We start from the raw sequence: 18,859 nt of genomic DNA, 5'->3' as shown, positions 1-18,859 counted from the left end.
GTGCGACGAGGATAAGAGGGGTTTGGTGGTCGGGTGGGATCCCCCTCCCCGAGTCGGGAGAGGTGAGGATTGGGTGAGTGGGGGGCCCGCCAAGAAGAAGGGTTGCAAAAGAGTGGTGCTTCGTTCTGGAGACGTCTCGGGGGAAATAACACACCATCGGATGTCCCACTGACATGGCATTCCCTCTTCCGAATATATTCCCTGTCCCTCCTTTCCTCCTCTCCTTTCTTTCAATATTCTCTTTCATACAAATTCCGGGTCCCCAGAGTTATTCCGTATTAAAGATTTATTTCTTGGGGTGAAAAGGGGCACGCGGCCGCCGTAAATGTCTCCCACCGCCTGGTCTTAAGGAAGTAATTTCTGCCAGGGACACGAGAGTAACCGTGAGTGAGAGGAGCTTAATTACTAACTTCTTTTATTTATTGTTTGTTTACTTCTGTCTTTGTGTTTTTAACGTGCAGCGAAGAACCGAAAACATTAAAGACATGCAGGTCAACTGAATAAACGTTGTCTTATCCTTAAAGTGATTGCAAATAATTGTGATAGTAGGGAACCACATGGAAACAATAAATAAATAATACGAATCAACAGAGCAAACAAATACTTTTCTTAAAGTGGTTTATAAATAGCTGTTCATACTCAAATGTCAATAAATGCATGTAATAACAAATATTTCTCAAAATGAATTACAACAGAAATTACCGATGTCGGCTGAAGATCTTGCCCTATGAGTTCCTCCTCTTTAACTTTCACACAATGATATTTTTTTTTTATAGTCATAGCAAATAGAGATGTATCTTGCCTCTCTCCCTTCCCAGGAAGCTCACAAGATAGCTATTGGAATTAGTGTGTATTTCTGGTGAATAAGTGTGTATTTCTGGTGTCAGTTATCCTACCATCTTTATAAAGTATTACAAAGCTTGAGTTTGAAAGTCAAGCAAAACAAAGCGAGGAAATATTCAAGTGTTTTAATATATATATATATATATATATATATATATATATATATATGTATTCAAGTGTTCTATAATATATATATATATATATATATATATATATATATATATATATATATATATATATATATATATATATATATATATATATATATATATATATATATATATATATATATATATATATATATATGTGTGTGTGTGTGTGTGTGTGTGTGTGTGTGTGTGTAAATATATGCATGTATATATAATATATATAAGTATATACATATACATAAACATACAAATACGAGAACGTTAACGAATGATCAAAGGAACAATCATGATGACGCGTAACACAAACATGCGTCTAGAGGTGGAGTCATGTTTTGATCGCAGTGAATAGGGATTTCCCATAAATAACGGCTCCAAGAGCAAACACCTCTGAGAACAGTCATGGGATCGCACAAACACTGTCATTTAAATTTAGATTGGGATCAATTATTTGTATAAGCTGAGGATGATGGACAAACGGTATTCGGTTTATGGTGGCTACTTCTAACCGTTACGAATTCCTTTGACAGGCGCTTTGAAATAGCTTGCTTTTCCTAGTGGTAATGTTCACTAACAAAATATTCTTCGTTATTTATGGGTTTTAAACGTTATACAGTAAAAGGATAAAACCTGTATTGAAAGTTGTTTTTTTACAACGAAGGTCAGATGGAGAGATTATCTAACCTGGGCCTAAGGAACAGAAGACTAAGAAGGGGGAAAGAATGAATGGTTAGGTCTGCTGTAATTCTGGAAAAAATCAAAAGGAATTCCAAAACTTGTAAGGAGTTCGGCTGGAAAAGGGGAAAACAGAAGGGAAAGGAACTGCTATCCTACATATAATAAAGTAAATGACCTCCTCTCTCTCTCTCTCTCTCTAAAGCTACCATCAGCCCCTTCTCCATCTTATCTACAGCATATGGCATCCAGAATACCAAAATTATTATTATATCTACCTTCACTGGGCATATCATCTCTAATCCTCTAATCTAGAAACGTACACCAGGAAACCCATTAACTGTGAAAATTAATATAGCGGGAATAGTAGCGTACAAATTGGCTTTGGCCTGAAAGTCTGATAGGTTAGGCCTCCTCACTGAGATGCCTTCGACAAAATAAAGAGTTGATTATTTATATTATCCCCTCATGAGAATGATTAATCATACGGGCGTGTTTTTGGACTCAGAAACGTGAAAAAATTATAGCTCAATAATTTTTCTTTCAGAAAAGGAAAACCAGGGGAGTAATAATTTATTAGACTGAACTATGATCGTGTTGAATATATGTTGGTAATAGTAGTCATAAAAAAAAAAATTTATATGCTTTAAAATAATAAACGTTCAAGAAACCTTTAATCATAGCCTCAGTAGGAATATAAAAACATATATTCAAACTAAGGTGGAACATAAGTAACAAGAGACCACAATATGCCTTGTAGGCCTAAAGAAGAGTAGGGAGGTTTGTCGCCCTAAAGAAGTGTATTTCAAATTGGCAACTTGAGGCCTAAATTTGTAATATATAACGACTTGACGAAGCAAGGAAAGAAGTAGTCATAACTATTACGTTATTACACACAATGCGTGTTTAAATTCAACTCTTTAAGCAAATGAAATACAGGCCTAAACGAGGAGTCAAGCTCTCGACATCAAAAAACTCTTACTCTATAGGAGCATTAATATGTACTGCAGTTGCTGAATTATCTTAAATAAATCATACGTATTTCTAAATACTTCAGCGACTAGCAAGTACGGTCACAGTTGGGGATGAAACACAGCTGTTATTTCACTTCGTTCATTACGTTAAAGACTGACCCATATTTCTTAGTTGAAAAACGTTTCCTCTCTAATCGAATCCTACATCAGAAGCAGCTGCAAGCAGTAAGAAAAGGTACACTTTTACAAACGGTTAATTTGGCTTCCAGAATAAACTTTCTCCAAATGCAGCTCGGCTTATCTTTCTTCCTCACTCCGTTGTTCGTATGCTCTAGACGGTTTCCGACTTCGGTGTACAGTCACCCGTTAGTATGACATTACACATCTGAATATATTGTGATACTAGTATAAAATTCAATAAAAATGCAATTGTTCCCGTAACATAAATCAATTTGCGCTACAACGTGACCAGCTGGCTACAAGAAATTTGCTTGATATCCTAAAACAACCAACTTTCTTGTCTGTTCGAACACCTATTAGAAGTGACCGGTCGGCGATGTGGCGATTACACTGGTTGCTCCACATCTGGCACAAAATCTTTTCGATTCCGTGAGTGTTTCATGAATAGAAATTGGCACTACTCTCTCTCTCTCTCTCTCTGTGTGTGTGTGTGTGTGTGCTTAGAAGAGTACGTAAACAAAATAAGAGGTTTAGTATCAAGTCACATAAACATAAAAGAATTGTAAATTATGAAATTTTATTTAGCTCTCACAAGGGGCCATATATATATATATATATATATATATATATATATATATATATATATATATATATATATATATATATATATATATATATATAAAATATATAGGCATATAGTACCAAGCGCTTTCACGTTTCTTAACGCATCGTCTGGGCACATTTTTATTATTTTTTTTTTTTTGGTGCCCAGACGATGCGTTAATAAACGTGAAAGTGCTTGGTACTGAACTTCTGCCTGTCATTTTCCTGTGAGATTCGCTTATACACTGAAGTCACGTGCATCTGCTGTGATTTTTTAAGCATATGTATATATATATACACATATACATACACTACTTAGATATACATATATGTGTATATAAATAAATATATGTATATGTGTATATAATATATATATATATATATATATATATATATATATATATATATATATATATATATATATATATATATATATATCAACTAATTTTCGGTGTAAGTCATTCTCAACCTAAATTTATACTTGCATATATATATGTATATATATACTGTGTACATATATATATATATATATATATATATATATATATATATATATATATATATATCACCATAAACCTTTTCCCTTTAGAGATGGTGGCGCCAAATGGCCTTCCGGTTATTAACAGGTCTTTTGAAATAAATTGCCTGTTTGAGCCTGGGTCCAACCAACAAAATCTTGTAAATACCAGGAACCCAATGGTTAAATCTACAGAGACAATTTCACAGCGAGGTCTACCCATCCGCTCAGGTGTGGAACCTGGGTTAGTAGGCAAGAATGCTATCCATCACTCTGCGAAGCCCATCACCAAATTCATATGCATTTTCTGATATATACTACGCCAATGCCGATGTACATATAGAATGGATGGAATGCAATATAAAATATTTATGATAAAGACCAAGCCCTGGGACGCATGACGTCCTTCAGCACTGAAAGGGAAATTAAAAGTGGAAGGGAAATCTTCCAGTTGCGCTATGAAGTGATCATTAAGAGAGGATGGAAAGTAGGATGGAAGAAAAAGAGAATTAACGAAGGTACACTAAAAGGAACGGAAGGGGTTGCACGTAGGGGCCGAAGGGACGCTGCAAAGAACCTCAAGTAATGCCTATACTGCCCCGCGTGAAATGCAATGACGGCACTAACCCCCTACGGAGATGTAAGTATGGGGACACATTTTTCTGTGTATGAGGGTGGGGGCCAGATTTAACTCATTCGTTCAATGACATGAGATATTATAAAATTATATCTTGCAGTAGTAGCAAACTTTAGAGCAACCACTCTCGATTGGTGTCCTTTCCTGCTGAGTTATCATCGGTAAAATGTCAGCATTCGCTTCCTTTCATTCCTGCTGAGTTAGCATCGGTAAAATGTCAACATTCGCTTCCTTTCATTACCTTAATCATTTTCCAATATGAAAGGCCGTCATACGATGTCGAAATTTACATAAGCATAATTTTAAGTTTACATATGAAGGGGAAATAATTGGCTTTCAACATGAGCGCCCATTACTCGACATAGGTGTATTATATTCTGGCCGCGTATGGCACAACTATCCGAGTTGCGTCGCCTGGTTAATTGGATCTTTCTAGAGGAACATCCCCTCGGGGAAATGTTCACTTACAATGAAGCATCAGTTAACAACCACTGAAATAATTATCATTTTAAGAAGGAGAAGCAGGGTTTCTGGTGCTTTCAGCCCTTCCCACGTCTCCTCATTAAGCTTAGTGTAATACCAAAGTTTCACCTAACAAAGTAAATAGCTATATATTTAGGAAAAACGCACTCTACATAAATTATTTTCAAAGTTAGAAATTAGCGAAGGGCAAAAAATGAAAGGGAAACGACGAAAGACTAAAGAAAATTACACTGAATTGTAGCCAATACCAAGCTTCTCGGTAAACACCAAGATTACACTCCTAGTTTTGTTGTCTTTTTGAAAATTTGCAGCCCCAAAGCCTAAACCATGCATTGAAAAACTAGACGGAAAAAGCTGCAGTCATGCACCCATTAAGAATGATCTTAACTAATGATATTCTTAGCCCATTCCCATGGAAACCGAGCTCGCAAGAAATTAATATCTCTTCAATTTATTCTTCAGAATTAATATAAATTAACATGACTTTATGTAAATTGTGAGGGGGATAATTTGCATACCATTTGTACCTTCAAAAATAAGACACGCAAGAAGTCATGAAAAATAAAATAAGGATACCTAAAAAAATCAATGTAACAGGGTTTCATCTGCTCCAAATTCACATCACAAGGCTTTTGCCTTTTTTTGAATTCGCGTAATTAGCGGAAGTTTTTGAGCCGAGTGAAAGTTAGTGAAACCTGGCAGAGGTAAACAGCCCAACAACATCGATTACATAATCGTTTCTCCATCGAGGGCGATCCACTTTTATCAATTTGCAAAACATTTCGGTGAACCAACTGAACATTCCAAAGGTTTTAGGCAGATTAAATTGGTTAAAAAATCCATAATTGGTAAACATGATTAGTCTTTAATTACCAGTGGCCTGAACATATAACAAACATGTTTACTGAACTACACAACTTTTCACTTGAAAAGACTTCGATAAATTTTAACGGCGTGAGACCAGGTCAATAAATCAATAACTAATTACATTGCTGATTAACTAACTTTACATACCAGACTAGTTGCTAATGAGCCACTACACACACACACACACACACACACACACACAAACAAACACACATACACACACACACACACACACACACACATATATATATATATATATATATATATATATATATATATATATATATATATATATATATATATATATATATATATATACATATACTACAAATTTATCTTTTGCGTTTGTTTAAAATGTCTTCAGCAGTTACTTACACTCCCAATCTTTTTGCTTTCAACAGGCACTTTCCTTTAGGTTTAGATTGTAAGATATTTAACTTCGGAGTTATAATAATTTAATTAAAACTTCAGGAAACTCCCTAGTTGAATCTAAGGAAACTGCCAGTTCGAAGTTTAAGTTTATTATCAAAGATTTAAATAACGTCTTTTCTAGGCTGATATCACGTTCTTATCTTAACCTGGAAAACTGACTTTTTCTGTTTCATAAAAATTCTCGTTCGAGGGAATAAGTCTCGTTAATGTGTCTCCTAAACTCCATATACTAACAAACAGGAAAAAGGCAAGATATAAATAGTCAAAGGCAAGTAATCTTTTACGAAGCCTCCTCACTTTTTATAGATTTTTATCTACCCTTCAAACCTCCTCAGTTCGAAGCTAGTTTATTTCGAACGCTTCTGGTTTCATGGATCGTCCTCATCTCATCATTAGTGAACCCCGATTTATAGTACCAGTTCGGAGTTATCGAGAGGAGTTTTTGTTCACTACTACACATCATCATGACAAGATTTAGGGATCCGTGTTGGGGACATGAAAAGGCTCTTCCTTTCCAAATTTAGGGATGATGGAGACTATCGCCTTTCCATAATCACCTAACTCTTTTCGAAAAAACGTTGATATTTTTCTTTAATACACTTTTCCCCGGTCTTTAATGTTCGATGTTATGAAGTATTTCACTTACGATTAAAACGATCGTAAATTATAAATACGGCACTATGAACTTTTCTTCAATCTGAAATGTTTTTTTTTCTTGTATCAACTAACCTTTGACTTCGTTGAGTTTTGCCATTATAATGTTAGTTCAAAAAGAAAATAGGCAAAATTAATATTTTCAAAGAAAAGATCTAATCCAAATACAACGGGGTACTTGGAAAACTGGAAGAAATACAACCAGTATGAAATAAACGAAAAAAATTTTGCCTTTAGACTAACAAACTAGTAAGACAAGCGCAGGGACTACAACAGTCTGTCCCACATCTCAACACTTCTCACAACTGCAGCCGTATTTCGCCTCCATTTTCAAAGAATAAAAGAATGAGAGTGACCTCAATTTATCTCCAATCCAAGAAATAATACCTGCATTTTTTAAAATCGTCGACAATCATGAAAATAATGAGTACCAGCGACAATGGCTACATGGTCTGTATAATTGATCCCGAAGGGCGTGAGAATGCTATGTATTCATTCACGCGTCCTTGTCCTATATTCCTTCGACAACGCCGGGGTCCTATTCGAGGGAGAAGGATAATCATTTCCATGCAGCCTTGTTAGTTTTGGAGATCCTGTTCCAAAAAGTGCATTCGAAAATTCGAGCTTCGTTCCAACATTTTATTCTTCCATACTCAGGTCGTTTTATGGCACTTTTTGATACCAAAACCAAACGTTGACAGCCCTAACAACTTTTTGTATATTTTTATCTAAATTTAATATGTATGTATATATATAATATATATGTATATTTTATATATATATATATATACATATGTATGTATATATACATGGTGATGAATTGTTATTTTTTAGGCAAACACTGCTTAAGAAACAACTTTGGATACCTATATTTTGACTGGTCAGCCGTTTTCTCAAAAAAGTAAATTCTGAGGAAAACAAATACAAAATAATACCATATTACTCATCCAGTCCAAGTACTGAACCAAAAAATCAAGGCAGTTCCATACAAACTGCAGAAGCCTCAATTGCCTAAATAGATTTTCTCAACATATAATGAGACACTCACCCGTATCTTGTATGTCACTCAACAAACTAGGACATACAAGGTCTACCTTTCTCCTTCCACCTCATTATTCTAAACTATGCACTCTTATTGGATACTTTCTTTCACATTTTAGTCTCATAGGAAAGAATTTTAACCTGCCTTAGTTAACAAACTCGAATAACATACTCCAAACGCTCCGTGCCCTATAATTTTCATAAGCAGCTTACTATAAGCCCATGTATGGTTTAGCCTACTATAAGCCCATGTATAGTTTTATTAGTTTTTCTTTCCACAACAAGATGTTTCATAACAAACACTCATTTCTCAAGGCCACATTGTTAGTCATTTATCGAGCCTTAATCAAACCGCCCGTTATTCTATACACCACACTTCCTTTTTGTTTACCATTGCTTAATTCATTTTGATGATGAAATCAAATAAAAATAATCCACAATACACTCTGACACAGCAGGAAATACAAAGTTACAAACATACATACGTTTGAAATGAGAACAGGAACGGACTAAATTTTTACGTGGAAATAAAAACAAGAGCCGATGAAACATCTGTGGTGAGGGGTTTGTTTGGAAGAGGGAAACACACGAGGAGGGAAGGACGTCAAGAGGAAAGAGGAAAAGATCTAGAAAATCACTTGTATTATCCAAGAGTCCTTCCCGGAGGCTGAGTTCGACCTACAATAGAAGGGATGGGGAGATCAGAGCCATCATCTTCCCAGCCTCCTCGTTATTTCATAGCATAACGGCAAGGAAAAATCTGGAATAAATGCATAGGAAACTATCCAAACTGAATTCAGGATATTAAAAACATGAATTTTTTTAAAAGATTTGAGAGAGAAAGTTGAGAGAGAGAGAGAGAGAGAGAGAGAGAGAGCGGCTGTTTTTGGTTGGAACACATGAACTGGCTTTCGAATGTGGCAATTTCTGTTGCTTTATTTTCCATGAAGTATCCTGTTATGGGGAAACGGGTTAATGATTATATATAATATATATATATATATATAAGTATATATATATATATATATATATATATATATATATATATCCACAAAACTCTCAGCCACAAAAACTACCTTATCTAACAAAAATCTCCCCAAACCACGCAGCCAACACAACTACCACATTAACTAGCACTCTCAATACCTATCAGCGTAACTGTGTCCTAAGTAACTGCCACTACCACCAACCTGGCTAACCCACAAGCACACATATATATATACATATATATATATATATATATATATAATATATATATATATATATATATATATATGTATATATATATATATATATATATAATATATATATATATATATATATATATATGTATACTATTCATATATATGTATATATATATATATATATATATATATATTCATTCAAAACTCTCAGCAAAAAACTACCTTATCTAACCAAAAATCTCCCTAAACCACGCAGCCAACACAACTTTACCCACACAACTAGCACTCTCCAATACCCTATCAGCGTAACTGTGTCCTAAGTAACTGCCACTCACCACTAACCCACAAGCTAACCCAACTACATCCTATCTAACTAACAATCTCTGTGGGTCCTCAGCCATAGATAACTAACAAGCTTCAAACCCTAATCTAACTGGCACTCTCCACAAAGCCTTCAGCAAACATCACTTTACCCTATCTAATTGGCACTAACCACAAAGCCTTCAGCAAACATCACTTTGCCCTATCTAATTGGCACTAACCACAAAGCCTTCAGCAAACATCACTTTACCTATCTACCACCAACCACAGTCTTCAGCAAATATCACTTTGCCTATCTAATGGCACTAACCACAAAGCCTTCAGCAAACATCACTTTGCCCTATTTAACTGGCACTAACCACAAAGCCTTCAGCAAACATCACTTTGCCCTATCTAATTGGCACTAACCACAAAGCCTTCAGCAAACATCACTTTGCCCTATTTAACTGGCACTAACCACAAAGCCTTCAGCAAACATCACTTTGCCCTATCCAATTGGCACTAACCACAAAGCCTTCAGCAAACATCACTTTGCCCTATCCCATCGGCACTAACCACAAAGCCTTCAGCAAACATCACTTTGCCCTATCCAATTGGCACTAACCACAAAGCCTTCAGCAAACATCACTTTGCCCTATCCAATTGGCACTAACCACAAAGCCTTCAGCAAACATCACTTTGCCCTATCCAATTGGCACTAACCACAAAGTCTTCAGCAAACATCACTGTGCCCTATCTAACTGGCACTAACCACAAAGCCTTCAACAAACATCACTTTGTCCTATCTAATTGGCACCGACCACAAAGCCTTCAGCAAACATCACTTTGCCCTATCTAACTGGCACGATCCCTAGCCATTCTTACTCTGTCCTATATAATAACCACTCTCCAAGAACCCCCTTAGTTAGAATACTTTTCCTCTATATAATTGGAACTCTTCTCAAACCTGTCAGCCAAACTAATTTTGCACTTTCTAAATACTAATTGACCTAAACCACTCTGACCATCCAATTTTGTCCTTTAATAAAAACAACCCTCTCCTTAAACCCTAAAGTCCAGTTAACCTCTGTAAGCTCCTAAGCTATGCCAACTCAGTCCTCTCCCCTTGCAGTTCTACTGTCACTCTACTGGCCAATGACGGTCATCTGTTACGGAACCCTTGGGGACGCCGTGGAGGACAACATACTCATGTCCGTCAACGGGGTGGCTGTCACCATCACCCAGGCACTCATCCTGGGGCATTTCATCTTCGCCGCCATCATCGTTATCAATCCCGTCATGCAAACCATCGAGGGGATTCTCTACGTACCCAACAGTAAGGACGATGAATTTTCCTTTTACTTTTTCTAGAGAATATTTGACACTTCCAGATATATTGTTTTAATATTTATAAGATTCCTGAGATGTAACCTCAGGCTGGTTTTTGTATGTGTATACATACATACATACATACATACATACATACGCCATACATACACACAATACATATATATATTATATATATAATATATACATATATATATATATATATATATACATATATATATATATATATATATATATATTATATAAACATATTTATATGAATTACAGTCCAAATCATAAGTTCCCATTCTTTTTCTCTTTGCCTTCAAGCTATGGATAAATACGAGGATTAAGTTCATGTTTTAGAGCATCTATACAATCAAGCTTTTCTTTTCGTCTTTCTTTGTGCATATTTGTTTCCCTTCGAGATGATACATTCTGGATCCCTTCAAGTCAAAGAAAGAAGCACAATTACCTATTCATGAGTTTCAAATCAAATCCTCAGTTCTCTCTCTCTCTCTCTCTCTCTCTCTCTCCAGATAAATTACAATCAATCAGTCTTTCTTTCCACCCCACCTTGTCGTATTTCAACACCGTACAAAAATTTTTATCAAAAGCTTTCCATCTGACGTGACATATTGGCCGCTAATTTGATCTCCGAAGGTTGTAACAAGAAACAAAAGTTTCTTCTTAACTTTTACTTATTTTTATTCCGTTATTTTTGTATGTACGTACCTAATAGTACATGGGATTTTGTTTGTGCCGTAATGACCTCTTCGGAAGGACGCTGGAAAAAGTTTTAACTTAATTGGCAAGGGGCAAAATGCAATTTTCCGCTTTTCCTTTGTTAACAACAAAGTTATTAGCGTGGAGCAAAACACAGTACCCTTTCTATGGTTTTATTTCATTATTTTATTCTGTTTTATGTCGTTTTGCTGATATGGAATTAAAAAAAAAAAAAGAATAAGCCCTCCACGAGAAGATTGCGAAATATCTTTACATCTGACCTTGTCCAAATAATAAAAAAAAAAAAAAAATTGGACATAACTGGTTAAATGATCATAATAAATCTAGTCAAAAAGAAAAAAAAGTTCGGAGAAATAACACTCTCCTATTTAATTTTCAAAGTAAATTTTCCTTTTCACATCTGAACAGACTGCATACTTCAAATGACGACCGATCCCTCTCTGAATAAAATCAGGTTAAATGATACTGGAAATACTGAGTAGTTTTGAGTATTCCACATTACTGGAGAATATGAAATAAAAGATGGATCAAGCTGAATGGCTCTAAAATTCTTTGAATATTTTACTATATTAGAGACAGAAAAATTTACTTGTACTTGTAAAATCATACATGACAAATACTGCCAAATGATCATAAACTCTGAGTAGTGTTTTTGAGTTAGTTGTAGTCAATATTTAAATCAACCATTCGTGAAAAATGTGTCAAAAATAGTATCATTAAAATAAAAAGAACTATGATAAACATAATCACCATAAAGTTGAAAATAACAGGTAAAATGCAAGCAACTTCAAATATTACCCTAGCACATTTTTCCAAACACCATACATCCGTCTAAATCAAATCCTTCCTAAACGCATATACGAAAGGTTCTGTCACGAAACTTTCTCTTAGCTTTTATTTTCTCTTGTCGAATTGAACTGAATACAGAATTTAGGCCAAAGCCCAAGCACCGGGACCTATGAGGTCATTCGGCGCTGAAACGGAAATTGACAGGAGAAGGTTTGAAAGGTGTAACAGGAGGAAAACCTCGCAGCTGCACTATGAATCAATTGTTAGGAGATGGTGGAAAGAAAGCTGGAAGAAACAGAATATGAAAGGAGGTACAGTAAATGGAACGAAATGGGTTGCAGCTAGCGGCCGAAGGCATGCTGCAAAGAACCTTACGTAATGCCCACAGTGCACCGCCGCATGAGGTGCACTGACGGCACTACCCCCTGAAGGGGATTTTTTTCTTATTCCCGTCACTGAAAACCAATCCTATCACTTTCTTCGTTCTGTCCATCACTTTTTGTTTTTATCATTATCATAAAGTTTTGGGATACTTAGGGTTATGAAATTTAACGTCCAGTGAGCATTTGCATAAAGAGAAAATTGCACTCCCTCTCCCACAGGATTTAGCGTAGGACGGTGCATTATCCGGAGTCTCGTCATGTGCGTCGTGATGCTGCTGGCTATGGCGGTCCCGGCATTCGGAAAGATCCTAGATCTCATCGGAGGGTCTTCGGTCACGCTGCTCTCCTTCGTCATGCCTCCGGTGTGCTACTTCAAGCTGTGCACTGCTAGTAATCCCACGAATGGCCTACCATACAGGTAAGCACAACTCTGGGTGTTGTGTTAAAATAAGCTGGACAAACTACCTCGATGAAATTCGACTGACCAGAGATATTTTGGGTTCCAGCAAGGAGGGCATCCAAAAACTATGCTGAAAACGTCAAATGAATTTTGTCATGTACTCAGTTGATATTTACATATACAGTTTGAAAATGCAACTGATATCCTAACACGAAGAGACACACACAGATAAGATACGTATTCAGCTCTTAGATGGGATATATGAAGGCTTTGCAAATGCGAGCGTCAGTTATATCCTTACCAAAGTTGCATACAATGCTCCAATTGGAAAAAGTTCTCGCCGCAATAAGTGTAAAGGAAGAAAACAGTGATTTTAACCTAACACTTTCCTGGTGTGAGAATGCCTACGAGTCACTGAGCATCTCTCTACCAGGACTGTCACTTTCTGGAGATGGAAACTAAATTCATTACGCAAATATGTAACATGACAGATGTATCAAAATTACAGTTTCGGGGTGTTTCCACAACAACAATGTCTTCGCATTTTCAAAACTAAAGTATTTTTATTTTCAAGTTTTAGGTAAATTTTCAGAATTACAGATTCAAAATAGAGTTGCTATTGACAGCAGTCATTTCCCACTTCTATAAAAGAAGAGTAAACGTTTTTTATTCGACTAAGCCCACAATATAAACTAATGTGTTGCCAGCAAGGCAAAAACGTCCTGATTATTGCAATAGTAAGCAAATCGAGGATATATAAAATTCTGGATACTTTAACTCATGTGCGACAAAATTTCTCACCATGTGCAAGTTAAAAGACAATCAAATAATACGTACCATTTATTTTCTTACAGTAATAGTCTTTAGGACGATTACTGTACGCTTCAACTGTATGCATACTTAATTAGCGTCATCACCATCCTCCAGGTTAACCCCCATAGGGAGAAGTGCCGTCAGTGCACCTCATGCGGTGCACTGTAGGCATTGCTTAAGGTTCTTTGCAGCGTCCCTTCGGCCCCTAGCTGCAACACCTTTCATTCCTTTTACTGTAACTCCTTTCATATTCCCTTTCTTCCATCTTACTTTCCACCCTCTCTTAGCAGTTGATTCGTAGTGCATCTGCGAGGTTTTCTCCTGTTAAACCTTTCAAACCTTTTACTGTCAATTTCCGTTTCTGTGCTGAATGACCTCATAGATCCCAGTGCTTGGGCTCTGGTCAAAATTCTGTATTCAATTTCATATTCAATCCAGGCTGACAACTGAAAGCCCAGCTATCATACCTCATTTTGGTCTGACTCGGAGGGTCGTTTATTTGTCGTCTTCACTATATTTTTTAGTTTTCTGTAAAAGAAAACTATTGTGCCGGGTTTGTCTGTCCGTCCGCACTTTTACTGTCCGCCCTCAGATCTTAAAAACTACTGAGGTTAGAGTGCTAAAAATTGTTATGTTGATCATCCACCCTCCAATCATCAAACATACCAAATTGCAGCCCTATAGCGTCAGTAGTTTTCATTTTATTTAAGGTTAAAGTTAGCCATAGTCGTACTTCTGGCAACGACATAGGATAGGCCACCACCAGGCAGTGGTTAAAGTTTCATGGGCCGCAGCTCATGCAGTATTATACCGAGACCATCGAAAGACATATCTATTTGCGGTGGCCTTGATTATACGCTGTACAGAAAAATCTATTGCGCCGAAGAAACTCCGGCCTATTTTTTACTTGTTCTTGAATATCTTGCCCTACCCAGCCAAAACTGATTTTTCATACATGTCTTTAGTTTTTTCTTAAGGGTCTTCCAAGTTTTTCCTTTTTTAAGTCAATGGGGGATCTTGCAGAACAGTCTAAGAGCCGTGTATTGGAAGTTACTCGTTCTAATGTCTTTGTGACATTTTAGCTCCATTAATTTGTCCATATTGCCCGTACATCCACATATCTGTGTAAGCTTCCGGTTGTATTTTTTCTGTTTTATATCAGATTTATTTGTACTATATTCGCATATTTCAATAGTTTTGTTTCATGCTGATGGTACGAATATTGCAACACTTCCTGAGTAATATAACATACCAACACCCAACCCAATATCACTTCTTATCTATGGTGGGTATATTATTATGTTTAAATGCCTCACACCCTTCCTTTTAGATTTCACTGCATTGACCTATTTGAAGTGATTTATAATAAATCTTAATGACACTCACCATATTCTGGGACATCTGCTGTCGTGGATTTGGAAAACTCTTCCCCTTTTTCGTCAGCTGGAATGCTTTTCTTCGCTTCTCTCCTCAACATTACTTTTGGCAGCGTGCAACTTGCTCCGTCGAAAAACTCCATGATGACGCGCTCATCTCCTGAGTACATTTCACAAATCGCTTACATTTAATTTTTCTTCTGTTCTGCATCTTTCGCTGTGTCTCTTGATTTTAGAATTACAATATTTTTTTTTATATAGCTTTACTTTGTCTACATAGTTCTCTCTGATTTTGAAACTATTTCATTTGTTTACTTATCACTTCCATTTTTTCATTTATTCTAGTGAACTTCTCTGTTCATTTCTCCTCCATCGTTTCGATCTTACATATTACTTGACTTGATGGTGACTTTACTACCTCATCAGATTATTCTGCTACACTCGTCGCGTCTACAGATGACTTTTTCCTTTACTTGAGCGTATGCTGTTATCACTGTAAATACTACTTCATGTGGTATTGTTAGGAGTCTTTCTTCTCTGTTGTATGTTTTTAATCTCTCACTTCTTACCTTGATTTCTTCTATGTGTGTCCACGGCGCCTCGCTTTCTGCAACTGGTATATTTCTTGAAGATGAATTATTTTTAGTATTGATATCTCTCAGGAAGGCGTATAGAGACGAGATCGGTAATTTCTTCACTTTAATAAGTACTTAGCATTATAAAGATCAGTACAAAATTAACATGTTACAGTGGTATAAACGAAATCACTCTGGAGTAATTAACTTGACTCAGTCTATATGGGGAACACGAAAGCGAGGGGAGACGTACTCTCCCTTAATGGACACAGTTCTAATCTCATCTCTCCTGTCGATCTCCAGCCTGTCGAATCCCTTGATTTCTTGTTATCTGCAATCTCCACCTCCTTTTGGTCCTATTGGAAGAATTTATCAGCAAGGCCTCCCCTTCAAGTAGTTGATTGGAAAGGACTGTAGTGGGTGTGATTCAAATCTCTCCTTAGAGGATTTGATTGGAGGTGATCTTAGGAGGGCGTGTGAAAGACCCCTTCCTAGCATGTTTGATTGGAGGGTGTTGAAGTACATCACTTTGTCCAGCCCCCAATTTCCTGGAATTTCCATGAAAACGCCTCCTGTGAAGGCGGGGTTATACAGCTGGGTGCTGTAAGCTTTTTTGGCTGTGCTAACTCATGATTTGGTTAACTTAATTGCGAGGCCATTACTTCCCACTTTTATGATCGTTTTTGTGGCTTTAACGCGGTATACTTGCTCACTGTTTTTGAGTTCATGCAAAATCCTGCCTCGATCAGCGTATTTGAATCCACGATAATAACAACAGCTTTTAGGTTATCACTGTGCTCTCTGCCTCTCTTTTTATTCTTACGTCTCTCTCCCTTTCTCTTTTCTCTCTCTCTCTTTCTCTTTTCTACCTAATTTCCCTATATTCTCTACATCACAACTGGTTGAAAAGTTCTTTGCGTTTCAAAGTAATATATGTTATTATAATCTTCACTTTATCCAGTCGGCATTATGAAAGATTTTTTGTATTATTTGCACTCGGATGTTTCTTGGTTCTTGTTTTCCATTTAACTGCCATCTTTCTCTCTCACAATTTTCAATTTCAGACTGTGAGGTCAGCTTATTTTTCCTTCACTTTCCCCTCCACGTGGAACTCGTTTTAAAAACATCTTTTTCTTATGCGGCGGTGACTAGTGCAAGATAACTCGTGTAGCTATAATTCCGAAAATTAACATTAAACTTGAAAATACTGATACTGTAATTCTCAAAACGCAAAGATATGATAATAAAAGCTGACATATGTACAACATAAAATCATGCCATTTAATTTATTCAGTAAAACCAATCCTAGTCTATTCATTCTACAGTAATAGTTTTAAATCTATTCTTATCCTCATTAACTGTGTTACATTGAAATGCAACCCATTTTTATTAAAAAAAGAAGGAAGCAAGTGCTTAGCAATGTAACTAACGTGGTCCATAAATGTAACAAAGAAACATTTATACACAAGGAACCGTATGTCTAGATTAAGCTGACCATTATATTGGGTCAAGTCTTAGTTCTTCGTTGGGTGAGCGGGTTCCGTTCTCAGCTACCACTCTGTTGGTCGCGAGTTCGAATCTCCGACCGGCCAGTGAAGAATAAGAGGAATTTATTTCTGGTGATAGAAATTCATTTCTCGCTATAATGTGGTTCGGATTCCACAATAAGCTGTAGGTTCCGTTGCTAGGTAACCAATTGGTTCTTAGCCATGCAAAATAAATCTAATCCTTCGGGCCAGCCCTAGGAGAGCTGTTAATCAGCTCAGTGGTCTGGTTAAACTAAGATATACTTAACTTTTTCTCAAACCAGTAAAATATTGTTAGACCTTAAAGAGAAGATTATTGAGAGCGAAATTTCTTCATTAACCTCAAACATCCTTCCTGATTCTTTCAGAGTGCTGAGCCAGCAGGAGAGAATAATTCTCTTCTCTATCGCATCTATTGGCGTCGTTGGAGGTGTAGCCTCCTCCTACAGCGCCCTCAGGGAGATCCTCTCTCCAGAAGCCTTCGGCGGCACCTGCTTCTCCAAGGGCACCTTCCTGTAGCGGGTGATTCATTAGGCTTCCGAAAGTCTGGAGAAAGAGAGAATTGAACTGCCCCTTATTTCCAGTCTGAATATCCACGCGAAATGTCTAGACAGATAAACCGCCTGTCATCAATATGAATATCTGAAGGCTTATGGAGATGAAGTCTTGGACAAATATATTATTTGCCTTAAGTTATTAACAATGTAATTCATGTTATGTACATTTCAACAGTAAAATGGATTAGAGACAGCTTGTCCTTTATCCTGAAAGAATAAATTTGAGTGTCACTGCACACACTCCGGAAGGTATTATGGGGGCCCTCAAATTGAATGCAGAGGTAAACGATTTGTCCCATACCGTCGGTACAGTAATGATACAAGGGTGATTAACATAACGTAAGTACTTTATTGGCTTAGTAAAAGAATAAATAAGTGAAAATGGTGAAAAAAGAGAGGCCATAGTGCAGGCAATATAGTAAAGGTGGCGGATGTTGGGTCAGACAATTAAAGGAGTTTCCTGTGAAGATTTACGAGGAAACTAATTTATGCACAGGATGTTCATCCAAAATCCTTCAGTATGGTAGCGACTGTTGTTCTTTTTTTCTCTGGAGCTAACTTCTTAAGAGGGAAAATCATCTGCTTGGTGATGTCGCCCAGTATCAAGAATTGATCGCACACGTCAATCTGAACTTCACCGAGCAAACTCTGATTCATTCCAGATAAATGTAATGTTTCTTTCAACAGAGCTTCACCGTGCTTACAGAATGATTTCGCATAAACTGATTCTTACGTCTTCTAATTCTAACATTAAAACACTAGTAACTCTCTTGATATCAAACTCAACAGGATATTATACACTCATATGACACAAGAATAATTTTCAAGATG

The 18,859-nt window shown here is 36.6% G+C and overlaps 1 pseudogene; it reads left to right on the top strand.

Moving 5' to 3' along the window:
• The window catches only part of LOC136835475 (uncharacterized), a 61,302-nt pseudogene extending 43,081 nt beyond the window's left edge, over nt 1–18,221 (top strand).
• The last annotated feature ends 638 nt before the right edge of the window (nt 18,222–18,859 follow it).

The sequence above is a fragment of the Macrobrachium rosenbergii genome, chromosome 55 (genome assembly GCF_040412425.1).
Source record: "Macrobrachium rosenbergii isolate ZJJX-2024 chromosome 55, ASM4041242v1, whole genome shotgun sequence".
Lineage (NCBI taxonomy): Eukaryota > Metazoa > Arthropoda > Malacostraca > Decapoda > Palaemonidae > Macrobrachium > Macrobrachium rosenbergii.
Note: the sequence above shows the minus strand (reverse complement) of the source record. Positions and strands in the feature narration are given on the sequence as shown.